Source organism: Bufo gargarizans, chromosome 2 (genome assembly GCF_014858855.1).
Source record: "Bufo gargarizans isolate SCDJY-AF-19 chromosome 2, ASM1485885v1, whole genome shotgun sequence".
NCBI classification, from domain to species: domain Eukaryota; kingdom Metazoa; phylum Chordata; class Amphibia; order Anura; family Bufonidae; genus Bufo; species Bufo gargarizans.
In genome coordinates this window covers 66130212-66142021 of record NC_058081.1, presented here as the reverse complement: position 1 = coordinate 66142021, position 11810 = coordinate 66130212, and the positions used below count along the sequence as shown (strand labels likewise).

Here is an 11810-nt window from a genome sequence, read left to right as displayed (position 1 = left end):
ACAATGCTCAGGTAGCCCGTGGCAATTAAACGATGGCCAATTGGCACTAAGGGGCCTAAAGTGTGCCCAGAAAACATCCCCCACACCATTAAACCACCACCACAGCCTGCACAGTGGTAACAAGGCATGATGGATACATGTTCTCATTCTGTTTACGCCAATTACGGACTCTACCATTTGAATGTCTCAACAGAAATCGAGACTCATCAGATCAGGCAACATTTTTCCAGTCTTCAACAGTCCAATTTTGGTGAGCTTGTGCAAATTGTAGCCTCTTTTTCCTATTTGTAGTAGAGATGAGTGGTACCCGGTGGGGTCTTCTGCTGTTGTAGCCCATCCGCCTCAAGGTTGTGCGTGTTGTGGCTTCACAAATGCTTTGCTGCATACCTCGGTTGTAACGAGTGGTTATTTCAGTCAACGTTGCTCTTCTATCAGCTTGAATCAGTCGGCCCATTCTCCTCTGACCTCTAGCATCAACAAGGCATTTTCGCCCACAGGACTGCCGCATACTGGATGTTTTTCCCTTTTCACACCATTCTTTGTAAACCCTAGAAATGGTTGTGCGTGAAAATCCCAGTAACTGAGCAGATTGTGAAATACTCAGACCGGCCCGTCTGGCACCAACAACCATGCCACGCTCAAAATTGCTTAAATCACCTTTCTTTCCCATTCTGACATTCAGTTTGGAGTTCAGGAGATTGTCTTGACCAGGACCACAACCCTACATGCATTGAAGCAACTGCCATGTGATTGGTTGACTAGATAATCGCATTAATGAGAAATAGAACAGGTGTTCCTAATAATTCTTTAGGTGAGTGTAAATATATATATATATATAAAAAAGGAATGTGGGCAGCACCACTGTCTGTGTAGTATACTCGGAGTGCCAGCGACTGAGTAGGCGATCCACCTCCAACGATATAAAATAAAAGAATTCCGCAGCACATCCACGTAGTAAGAAAAATGAAAAAACTTTATTCACCAAGCATGCATATATATATATAACAAAAAAGAGAAAACCAGCAGCACAAGACAAAAAATAGAATGGGTGCAAAAATATCCTCAAAGCCGCAGGCTCAAACGGCTATACGTAGATATAAATAGCAAAAAAATGAGGCAGCACTCCAACGTCAGGTGAAAACCGTGGATCCTTTATTCCCCTCTGCAACGTTTCAACCGCTCATTGCGGTCTTTATCAAGCTTTATCAAGCATAAATATATACACACTGCCTGTCCAAAAAAAAAAAGTCGCCACCACAAAAAAGCCTTTAGCTTTGATCACGGCACGCATTCGCTGTGGCATTGTTTCGATAAGCTTCTGCAATGTCACAAAATTTATTTCCATCCAGTTTTGCATTAATATTTCACCAAGATCTTGCATTGATGATGGTAGAGTCTGATTGCTGTGCAAAGCCTTCTCCAGCACATCCCAAAGATTCTCAATGAGGTTAAGGTCTGGACTCTGTGGTGGCCAATCCATGTTTGAAAATGATGTCTCATGCTCCCTGAACCACTCTTTTACAATTTGAGCCGGATGAATCCTGGCATTGTCATCTTGGAATATGCTAGTGCCATCAGGGAAGAAAAAATCCATTGATGGAATAACCTGGTCATTCAGTATGTTCAGGTAGTCGCTGACCTCATTCTTGGAGCACATACTGTTGCTGAACCTAGACCTGACCAACTGCAGCAACCCCAGATCATAGCACTGCCCCCACAGGCTTGTACAGTAGGCACTAGGCATGATGGGTGCATCACTTCATCTGCCTCTCTTCTTACCCTGTTGCGCCCATCACTCTGGAACAGGGTAAGTCTGGACTCATCAGACCACATGACCTTCTTCCATTGCTCCAGAGTCTAATCTTTATGCTCCTTAGCAAATTGAAGCCTTTTTTTCTGGTTTGTCTCACTGATTAGTGGTTTTCTTACGGCTACACAGCTGTTCAGTCCCAATCCCTTGAGTTCCCTTCACATTGTGCGTGTGGAAATGCTCTTACTTTGACTATTAAACATAGCGCTGAGTTCTACAGTCGTGGCCAAAAGTTTTGAGAATGACACAAATATTAGTTTTCACAAAGTTTGCTGCTAAACTGCTTTTAGATCTTTGTTTCAGTTGTTTCTGTGATGTAGTGAAATATAATTACACGCACTTCATACGTTTCAAAGACTTTTATCAACAATTACATGACATTTATGTAAAGAGTCAGTATTTGCAGTGTTGGTCCTTCTTTTTCAGGACCTCTGCAATTCCACTGGGCATGTTCTCAATCAACTTCTGGGCCAATTTCTGACTGATAGCAACCCATTCTTTCATAATCACTTCTTGGAGTTTGTCAGAATTAGTGGGTTTTTGTTTGTCCACCCGCCTCTTGAGGATTGACCACAAGTTCTCAATGGTATTAAGATCTGGGGAGTTTCCAGGCCATGGACCCAAAATGTCAATGTTTTGGTCCCCGAGCCACTTAGTTATCACTTTTGCCTTATGGCACGGTGCTCCATCATTGTTCTTCACCAAACTGTTGTTGGATTGTTGGAAGAAGTTGCTGTTGGAGGGTGTTTTGGTACCATTCTTTATTCATGGCTGTGTTTTTGGGCAAAATTGTGAGTGAGCCTCTTTCATGGCATATACAATTCATCTGATCACTCTTCATAACATTCTGGAGTATATGCAAATTGCTATTTCCAATATTTATGTAATTCTCAAAACTTTTGGCCACAACTGTACTGTTGGTTTTCTTCGATTTGATTTCACCAAACGTTTTACGGATCGCCGATCACGATCATTCAGGATTTTTTCCCCGCCACATTTCTTCCTCGAATACGATGGGTCCCCACTATCCTTCCAGTATTTAAAGGGATTCTGTCACAAAGTTTTGGCCTATAGAGCTACGGACATGCACGGCTAGATCGCCGCTAGCATGTCAGCAATATATCTGTCCTATAGTGCTGTGTGCTTTTAATGTCTTTAAAAAAAGATTTTTATAGCTATCACCCTTCGTGGAGCCCAGCCACGCCCGCCTGTGAAGGAGCCCAGCACCGCCTATGTCCTCCGAATAGATTGCCGTGAGCTCGCGCATGCGCAGTGCTGGTATAGTGTTCTTTCCCTGTGCTGGCATCAGCCTCGGGGAAAGAACTGTGCATGCGCGAGCTCGCACATCGCGAGATTACGGGAATCTATTCGGAGGACCTAGGCGGTGCTGGGCTCTTTCACAGGCGGGCGTGGCTGGGCACGGCTGGGCACCAGGAAGGTTTGTATAGCCCCTTGGACACATACAACACTAATTTACATATCTATAAAATCCTCTTTGAAAAACATTAAAAGCACACAGCCCTATAGGACAGATATATTGCGGACATGCTAGCGGCGATCTAGCCGTGCATGTCCGCAGCTCTATAGGCCAAAACTTTGTGACAGAATCCCTTTAATAATGTGTTGGACAGTTCTTAATCCAATTTTAGTAGTTTCTGCAATCTCCTTAGATGTTTTCTCTGCTTGATGCTGCCAATGATTTGACCCTTCTCAGACAGACTAACATCTTTTCCACGACCACGAGATGTGTCTTTCGACATGGTTGTTTAAGAAATGAGAAGCAACTCATTGCTCCAGTTGGGGTTAAATAACTTGTTGCCAGCTGAAAGATAATCGCCCATGCAGTAATTATCCAATAGGAGACTCAGAACTATTTGCTTAGTTAAATCCAGGTGGAGACGTTCTTTTTGGGCAGGCCGTGTATATATACATATATATTGCTGTTTTTTCAGTTGGAGCGTGTAGCAAAGGTGTTTCTACGATTATATATATAGAAAAATAAACATAATTCACACAAGTGTAGAAAAAAATGTCATTAAAAAAACACGTGACGTAGATTGTGCACGCTTTGAATCCCCATCCAAACGGGTAGGGTAAAAAACTGCGCCCAAAACCACGTGGAATTTTGAAGCAGATTCTGGATTTTTTGCTAGTTTTTTTTGCCACATGAAAAAAAAAAAACTGTGTGTGAACATGCTCTAAGACTAGGTCCTCACAGAGTATCTTCAGCACTGAAAAAATCTGGTACGGAATCCGCATCCTTTTTTTGTGGTTTTTTTTTTACGTGGTTTTGGTGAGGATTTTCATATAGAATTCTGGAATGGACAAGTCCCTTTTTCTTTTTTTTCCTGTGGTACAGTTTCTAAAACGCAGATTTACCATTGAAATCAATGGAGAAGTTCTGCGTTGTTGACAAGGATTCTTTTTTTGGTGCGGAATCCAGAATCTGCGCCAAAATCCTAGCCTTACAGGTGGCTGTACCCTACGGCTAGGTTCACACACAGTATTTTGGGCACGTTAAACTGTACTGAGTTTTTCTTTCCGCTTGCCAATTCTGCAATGGCGGAAATTAAAGCGTCCTGTCGTCCGTTTCGTGCTAAATCCGCGACCAGAATGGAACTGAAAATAGGTAGGAATGAAAATCCTGACTGAAAACGCATGGGAAAAAAACATGACGCAGATTCCCCATCAGGTTTTTTTTCAGTCATGAGAACTGAGCCTAAGGCTAGGTCTACACGACGACATTTGTCGCGCTACAAAAAGTCGCGCGACAGATAGGGCGCAACAGTTGTCGCGCGACATTTTGTTGCACTAATGTCGCGCGACAATTTTTATAATGGCAGTCTATGGTGTCGCACTGCAACATGCGACATGTTGCGACTGCGACAGTCGCAGAAAAATCCATCTTGAATGGATTTTCTGCGACTGTCGCGTCGCAGTCGCAGCATGTCGCATGTTGCAGTGCGACACCATAGACTGCCATTATAAAAATTGTCGCGCGACATTGGTGCAACAAAATGTCGCGCGACAACTGCTAGCCTAAATGATGAGGGGCAAGAAACAGACCATGGACAGTGCACAATGAGATACAATTGGCCTCACTGCCCACTCTGATGCCAGTGTTCACACCCAGAACCACTGTGGGGGTGACCCTCCTCCCGCTGCCCATACACAGGGTACAGCGCCGAGCACACATGTGGCCGCCCCACAGCCCTGTAATCACCTCAGAGGTGTGCAGCCGGCCCCGCCCTGCCTCACTCCTCCTCCTCCTCACAGGGGAATCCCGGGACCTGAGCACGGCCCCCTCCCCTACTCCAGCTGCAGCATGGTCCCGGCCGGCAGAGGATGAGGGGCTGCTCTATGAGTGCGTCCTGAGCCTGGTAAGTACTAACACGTGGACGGGGGGGTTGGAAGAGTAGTTGTCTTAGTATAGTAATACTGGAGCAGAGTGACGGTGCAATCCAGGAGAGGTGGATGATGGTGCTCGTAGTATTGCAGAGTGGTAGTAGTAGTACTCTATGGGTCTTAGTATAGTAGTAATGGAGCAGAGTAACAGCGCAATCCAGGAGAGGTGGATGATGGTGCTAGTAGTACTCTATGGGTCTTAGTATAGTAATATGGAGCAGAGTCTCAGTGCAATCCAGGAAATGTGGATGATGGTGCTAGTAGTACTCTATGGGTCTTAGTATAGTAATATGGAGCAGAGTCACAGTGCAATCCAGGAGATGTGGATGATGGTGCTAGTAGTACTGCAGAGTAGTAGTAGTATTCTATGGGTCTTAGTATAGTAATAATGGAGCAGAGTCACAGTGCAATCCAGGAGATGTGGATGATGGTGCTAGTAGTACTGCAGAGTAGTAGTAGTACTCTATGGGTTTTAGTATAGTAATATGGAGCAGAGTCACAGTGCAATCCAGGAGAAGTGGATGATGGTGCTAGTAGTACTGTATGGGTCTTAGTATAGTAATATGGAGCAGAGTCACCAGGAGTAGTGGATGATGGTGCTAGTAGTACTGTATGTACTAATGACTAGTAATCCAAGTAGATATATGTATTACTTATTTGTATAGCGCCAGCATATTCCGCAGCGCTTTACAGTGATTATAGTTTGCTGTCTCCAGTAGAGCTCACAATCTAAATTCCATGTCCCTTGGTCTTTGGAGCGTGAGAGGAACCCAAAGGAACACACTCAAACACAGGGAGAACATACAAACTCCATGCAGATGATGTCCTTGGCTGATGGAGTAGTAGTTGTGGTATTGTATGCATACAGGTAGCTCATACAAGGGAGTATTAATCTAGTACTGTGATCAATGCCGTAGTAACAAAGCAGTGGAGCAGTGTAGTAGTACTCTGCGTGTAATAGTATTATAAAGCTGTAGTCAGGGGTGGTAGTCAAATTTTTAACAGGTTCCCTACCTGGGAAACATGACTAGTACCACACCCCCATGATGTCGTCATTGTGCCTCTTGTGTCCATGCGGGGATGGTTTTAGACAAATCGTGGCCCCTGGAGTGATCAGGAGACCCAAAATGCTAAAATGTTGTACTACAATATCATCGCATATACAGTCAGGTCCATAAATATTGGGACATGGACACAGACACAATTCTAACATTTTCAGCTCTATACACCACCACAATGGATTTGAAATGAAACAAACAAGATGTGCTTTACCTGCAGACTGTCAGCTTTAATTTGAGGGTATTTACATCCAAATCAGGTGAACGGTGCAGGAATTACAACAGTTTGCATATGTGCCTCCCACTTGTTAAGGGACCAAAAGTAATAGGACAGAATAATAATCATAAATCAAACTTTTTAATACTTGGTTGCAAATCCTTTGCAGTCAATTACAGCCTGAAGTCTGGAACGCATAGACATCACCAGACGCTGGGTTTCATCCCTGGTGATGCTCTGCCAGGCCTCTACTGCAACTGTCTTCAGTTCCTGCTTGTTCTTGGGGCATTTTCCCTTTAGTTTTGTCTTCAGCAAGTGAAAAGCATGCTCAATCGGATTCAGGTCAGGCGATTGACTTGGCCATTGCATAACATTCCACTTCTTTCCCTTAAAAAACTCTTTGGTTGCTTTTGCAGTATGCTTTGGGTCATTGTCCATCTGCACTGTGAAGCGCCGTCCAATGAGTTCTGAAGCATTTGGCTGAATATGAGCAGATAATATTGCCCGAAACACTTCAGAATTCATCCTGCTGCTTTTGTCAGCAGTCACATCATCAATAAATACAAGAGAACCAGTTCCATTGGCAGCCATACATGCCCACGCCATGACACTACCACCACCATGCTTCACTGATGAGGTGGTATGCTTAGGATCATGAGCAGTTCCTTTCCTTCTCCATACTCTTCTCTTCCCATCACTCTGGTACAAGTTGATCTTGGTCTCATCTGTCCATAGGATGTTGTTCCAGAACTGTGAAGGCTTTTTTAGATGATGTTTGGCAAACTCTAATCTGGCCTTCCTGTTTTTGAGGCTCACCAATAGTTTACATCTTGTGGTGAACCCTCTGTATTCACTCTGGTGAAGTCTTCTGTTGACTTTGACACACATACACCTACCTCCTGGAGAGTGTTCTTGATCTGGCCAACTGTTGTGAAGGGTGTTTTCTTCACCAAGGAAAGAATTCTTCTGTCATCCACCAGAGTTGTTTTCTGTGGTCTTCCGGGTCTTTTAGTGTTGCTGAGCTCACCGGTGCGTTCCTTCTTTTTAAGAATGTTGTTTTGGCCATGCATAATGTTTTTGCTATCTCTCTGATGGGTTTGTTTTTGTTTTTTCAGCCTAATGATGGCTTGCTTCACTGATAGTGACAGCTCTTTGGATCTCATCTTGAGATTTGACGGCAACAGATTCCAAATGCAAATAGCACACTTGAAATGAACTCTGGACCTTTTGGCCTCATGCACACAACAGTATTTTTTTGCGGCCCGCAAAAAGGGGTTCCGTGATTCGTGTCCGTTTTTGTTTCCGTGTGTCCTTTATTTTTGAAGGATCACCAGACATGAAGGAAAGTAAAAAAAAAAATCTGTCAAGTTTGCCATTCAAATGATAGGAAAAAAACGGACGCGGATGACAATCTTGTGTGCCTCCATGTTTTTTCACGGACCCATTGACTTGAATGGGTCCGCAAACCGTTGTCCCTGAAAAAAATAGGACAGGTCATATTTTTTTCGTGGAAACACGGATCACGTTGTTATCAAATTATGTAACAAAAAATATATTACCGCCATACTGTTATGGAACAAAATTCGCTATACAAAGAACAATGTCACTAATAGTACCGCTATACAAGGCACACCATGACTGCTACATAGTGACTGTTAAAACAACCGTACTAGTACTGAATAAAACACTATACAAAAGTCAGTAATACCGCCCTATACTGAGTAAATATTACTGCTGTACGGTTCTGTCTATACACAGACAACTTTGATTCCTAGTTTTTCCTGCATCGTTTAGTTATAATGCCTACCTATTTACCCCTGAAAAATAGTTCCACAGTCCTCTATCCTAATAAAATTAAGGGTTTTTCCTGGATTATTAGATCTCAGTGAGCGCTTAGGCCTCTTCCTAAGTCAGTGATGTCGCCGCACATGGGTCACGTGACCTAGGTGCGGCTCAACTCCAATGAAGTGAATGAGGCTGAGCTGTAATACCAAGCATGGCCACTATACGATGTACGGCGCTGTGCTTGGTGAGCATCTAGGAGGGCTCCAACTGGTGATTGGCAGGGGTGCTAGGAGTCGGACCCCCGCCAAACTCATATTGATGTAATAGTGCCCCCTTTAGGCCCCACACAGTACTAATGCCCACCATAGTGCCCATACACAGTGAGAAGTGACTTTTGTGCCCTCACATCATAGTAATGCAGCCTTTATGCCCTCTACAACTGAATAAATGCCCTCATTGTGGCTCCTAGAAAATAATAATGCAATAAATGTGGATATTTTTAATATGTGGGGGGCAGCAAGGTGATTATTACTGTTTTGGAGAGTAGCAAAGGAGTATTTTTAAACATGCCCCAGAGCAGTAATAGTCACCTTTGTGCCTCCATACAATAAAATTGACCATGTTGTGCTGCCTAGTATATAACAGCGTGACCACTTCATAGTTTATGATGTACCATAGTGACCCCTCAGCTGTAATAGTGCTGCCTCATAGTTTATTATGCCGTGACCCCCCCTCCCCCCACACACTCGTTAGAGAAAAAAATATATATTTACACGTTAATCCATCCAGATCAACCAACGAGTGGCATGGCCGAGTTCTGAGCCTGTGCAGTCAGTTATCTGGCGCAGATGGCGCAAGTCAGTGATGTCATTGTGCTGCCTGCGGAGGGACACGGGCGTCCTGAGCGCTGCTCTGCAGTCTTCTTGGCCTAAAGCAGCCTCTGGCCTAGAGAATAGCAGCAAAGGGTGTAAGGTTTCCTGCCCTGCTGGGTGTCACGTGTATCAGCGTCAGGTCTCATGGATAACATCTGTAGGTCCTCTCCACACATGATGGACCATGTCCTATTCTGGTAAGCTTCAGCGCTGCCCTAACTGTTTTACAGGCTAGGGCAGCGCTAAAGCCCGCCCATCAGTGCCGGTGACGTCACCGGGCTTCCTGGCAGCCCCATGGAGAGCCTGGTTCGTCACCGGATCTCCAAAAAATGCCTTTGCCCTGCGCAATTTAGCGCAGGGCAAAGGAGAGCATTGGATTATGAACTGCTCCGATGCTCAAGTCAGGGGGGAAATGGAGGTATGTCTGGGTTCAGCTCTGAACCCTAACAACCCCTTTTAAAGGGACTCTCCACAATTTTTTTTCTTTTTTTACTGATAATCTATCCCCTGTATAGGTCATCAGTATCCGATTGGTGGGGGTCCGACACCCAGGACCCCCGCCGATCAGCGGTTTGAACCGTGGCTTTCTGCTTTTCCTAGGCCAATGACGACACATTCATCGGTCACGTGGCCTAGGAGCAGCTCGGCCCCGTTCAAGTGAATGGGGCTGAGCTGCAATACCAGGTACAACCACTATACAAAGTACGACGCTGTGCGCTCAAAACAGCTGATCAGTAAAAAAAATTAAAATAATTATAAATCTTGGAAAACCCTTTTCAGTTAACTGAAAGTGGGGATTCGGGTTGTCATCCTGTTTTTCCACGTTTCTCCGGATCGGCCGCTGTTTTGATAACCTGATCTGGGACCCTGTCGGACCTCACCCCTAGCAGTAGTAATGGACATGTAGTAGAGTAGAGGAGTAACAATTACACATGGATTTCATCTGTAAGATTCCCCTCACACAATTGTCTGACTGTTTTTTGGGGCATCTGTAGTTTTACAGCAGCTGGAGAGCCGCAGGTTGGCCATCCCTGCACTAGAGTCTTCATGTCATTTTTCCTCCATAGTGAATATGATGTAAAAAATGGCTCCAGCATGCTGGGTTTTTGAAAAGAAGCCAGAAAGACAAAAGAAAAAAAGAAAAAACACTAGATCTCCAGGTAACATCTGGAGCTGGTGTTTTCACCACAAAAAAAATGCACCAAAACCTTCCGGTGCAAGAAACGCCGACCAAAAGCAGCCTGTCTACATTGTATTCCACATTGGTTTTTGGTGATCCTGAGCTATTAATACTATTACTGCAGAGCTGCATTCATAGTTCTGCAGGCTGACATTTCCTAGCATTCCCTGCTTGTTCAATGTCTGCACAGATCTTGCCTCTTAGGAATAGTAATCTAATGTAGGGAATACTAAGCGCCCCCCCTCCCTGCGTTGATGTACAGCAGTGGTGTCCAACCTCTGGTCCTCATGCAACTCCCAGCTGTCAGAGCATACTGGGAGTTGTAGTTTTGCATCAGTAGGGAGCAGCTTGTTATGGCAGCAGTCTGGCAATCAGAGCCTCCATAGAAAGCAACACAAAAAAGTTGGATTGTTCCTTTGGCTTCTGGTCATGATCTGTTGGATGTTTCCGATTACACGTGTTACATGTGCTCCCGTGCTATTACGTGTCACCTGTGTATGTAAATATCTTACCTAAGAGTCTAAACAATCCGCCAGTTTCCTGTAGACGCAGACTCCTGTAGAACTAGGAGCAGACGGCAAATCGTGCAGAGCGGCGTCTGTCCCGGGGTCTCCTTCCATTGGAGTCTCACAAGATGTGTTCAGAGCCACCAAAAGGTGCCGCAGAACCAAACTTATGACCCAAAATTGTCATTTCTTTCATAGAAGTTGACAGGACACTTCCATCAGAAAAGGGTTGTTTTTTTTTAAACTTATTATTCATAGAAAACTTTTTATTTTTAGAATTTTTCCCTATTTTTCATTCGATACTAGTGACCAGCCTGTTTTGGGCCTTACTGACAAAGCGTTTTTCATCGTCGCGTTCCAAGAGCTATAACTTCTTTATTTTTCCGTCTATATAGCTTTATGAGGGCTTGTTTTTTGCGGGACAAGGTGTAGTTTTTAATGGCGCCATTTTGGGGTGCACGTAACTTTCTGATTAACTCTTTCTAGGAGGGAAATAGGGAAAAAAACAGCAATGCTGCCACTGCGTTTTTACGTTGAAAATTTGACGGTGTTCATTTTTCGGTATAAATAACCAAATATCTTTATTCTCTGGGTCGGTACGATGACCGTAATACCAAATACATATTTTCTTATTTACTTTTAACATTTTACTACTTTTTTGCAATAAAACTTTTTTTTTTTAAAGCAAAAAATGTTTTTGCATTGCCGCTTCCCAAAACCCATAACCTTTTTTTTATTTTTCTTTCTATGGAGTTGTGTGAGGGCTTGATATTTGCGGAACGACTTGCATTTTTCATTGGTATCATTTTGAAGTAAATGGCGCTTTTTGATCGCTTGTTGTTAAGTTTTTTTTCGGTGGCAACTAAGAATACATTTTATTGGCAATGCTATTCTGACATTGACCAGCAGGCTGTGACAGAGAGGCGCAGCCTGCTGGAAATTACTGAAGGCTGCTCTGGGGCCTACATCAGACCCCA

The 11810-nt window shown here is 44.0% G+C and overlaps 1 protein-coding gene across 1 annotated transcript in view; it reads left to right on the top strand.

The window, feature by feature from the left end:
* Positions 1 to 5062: 5062 nt before the first annotated feature.
* The window catches only part of LRRC8E (leucine rich repeat containing 8 VRAC subunit E), a 43878-nt gene continuing 37130 nt past the window's right edge, over positions 5063 to 11810 (top strand). Inside the window, exon 1 of the mRNA XM_044283004.1 lies at positions 5063 to 5190. The gene's annotated coding sequence lies outside the window, so the exon portion shown is untranslated. The remainder of the gene's footprint in view (positions 5191 to 11810) is intronic.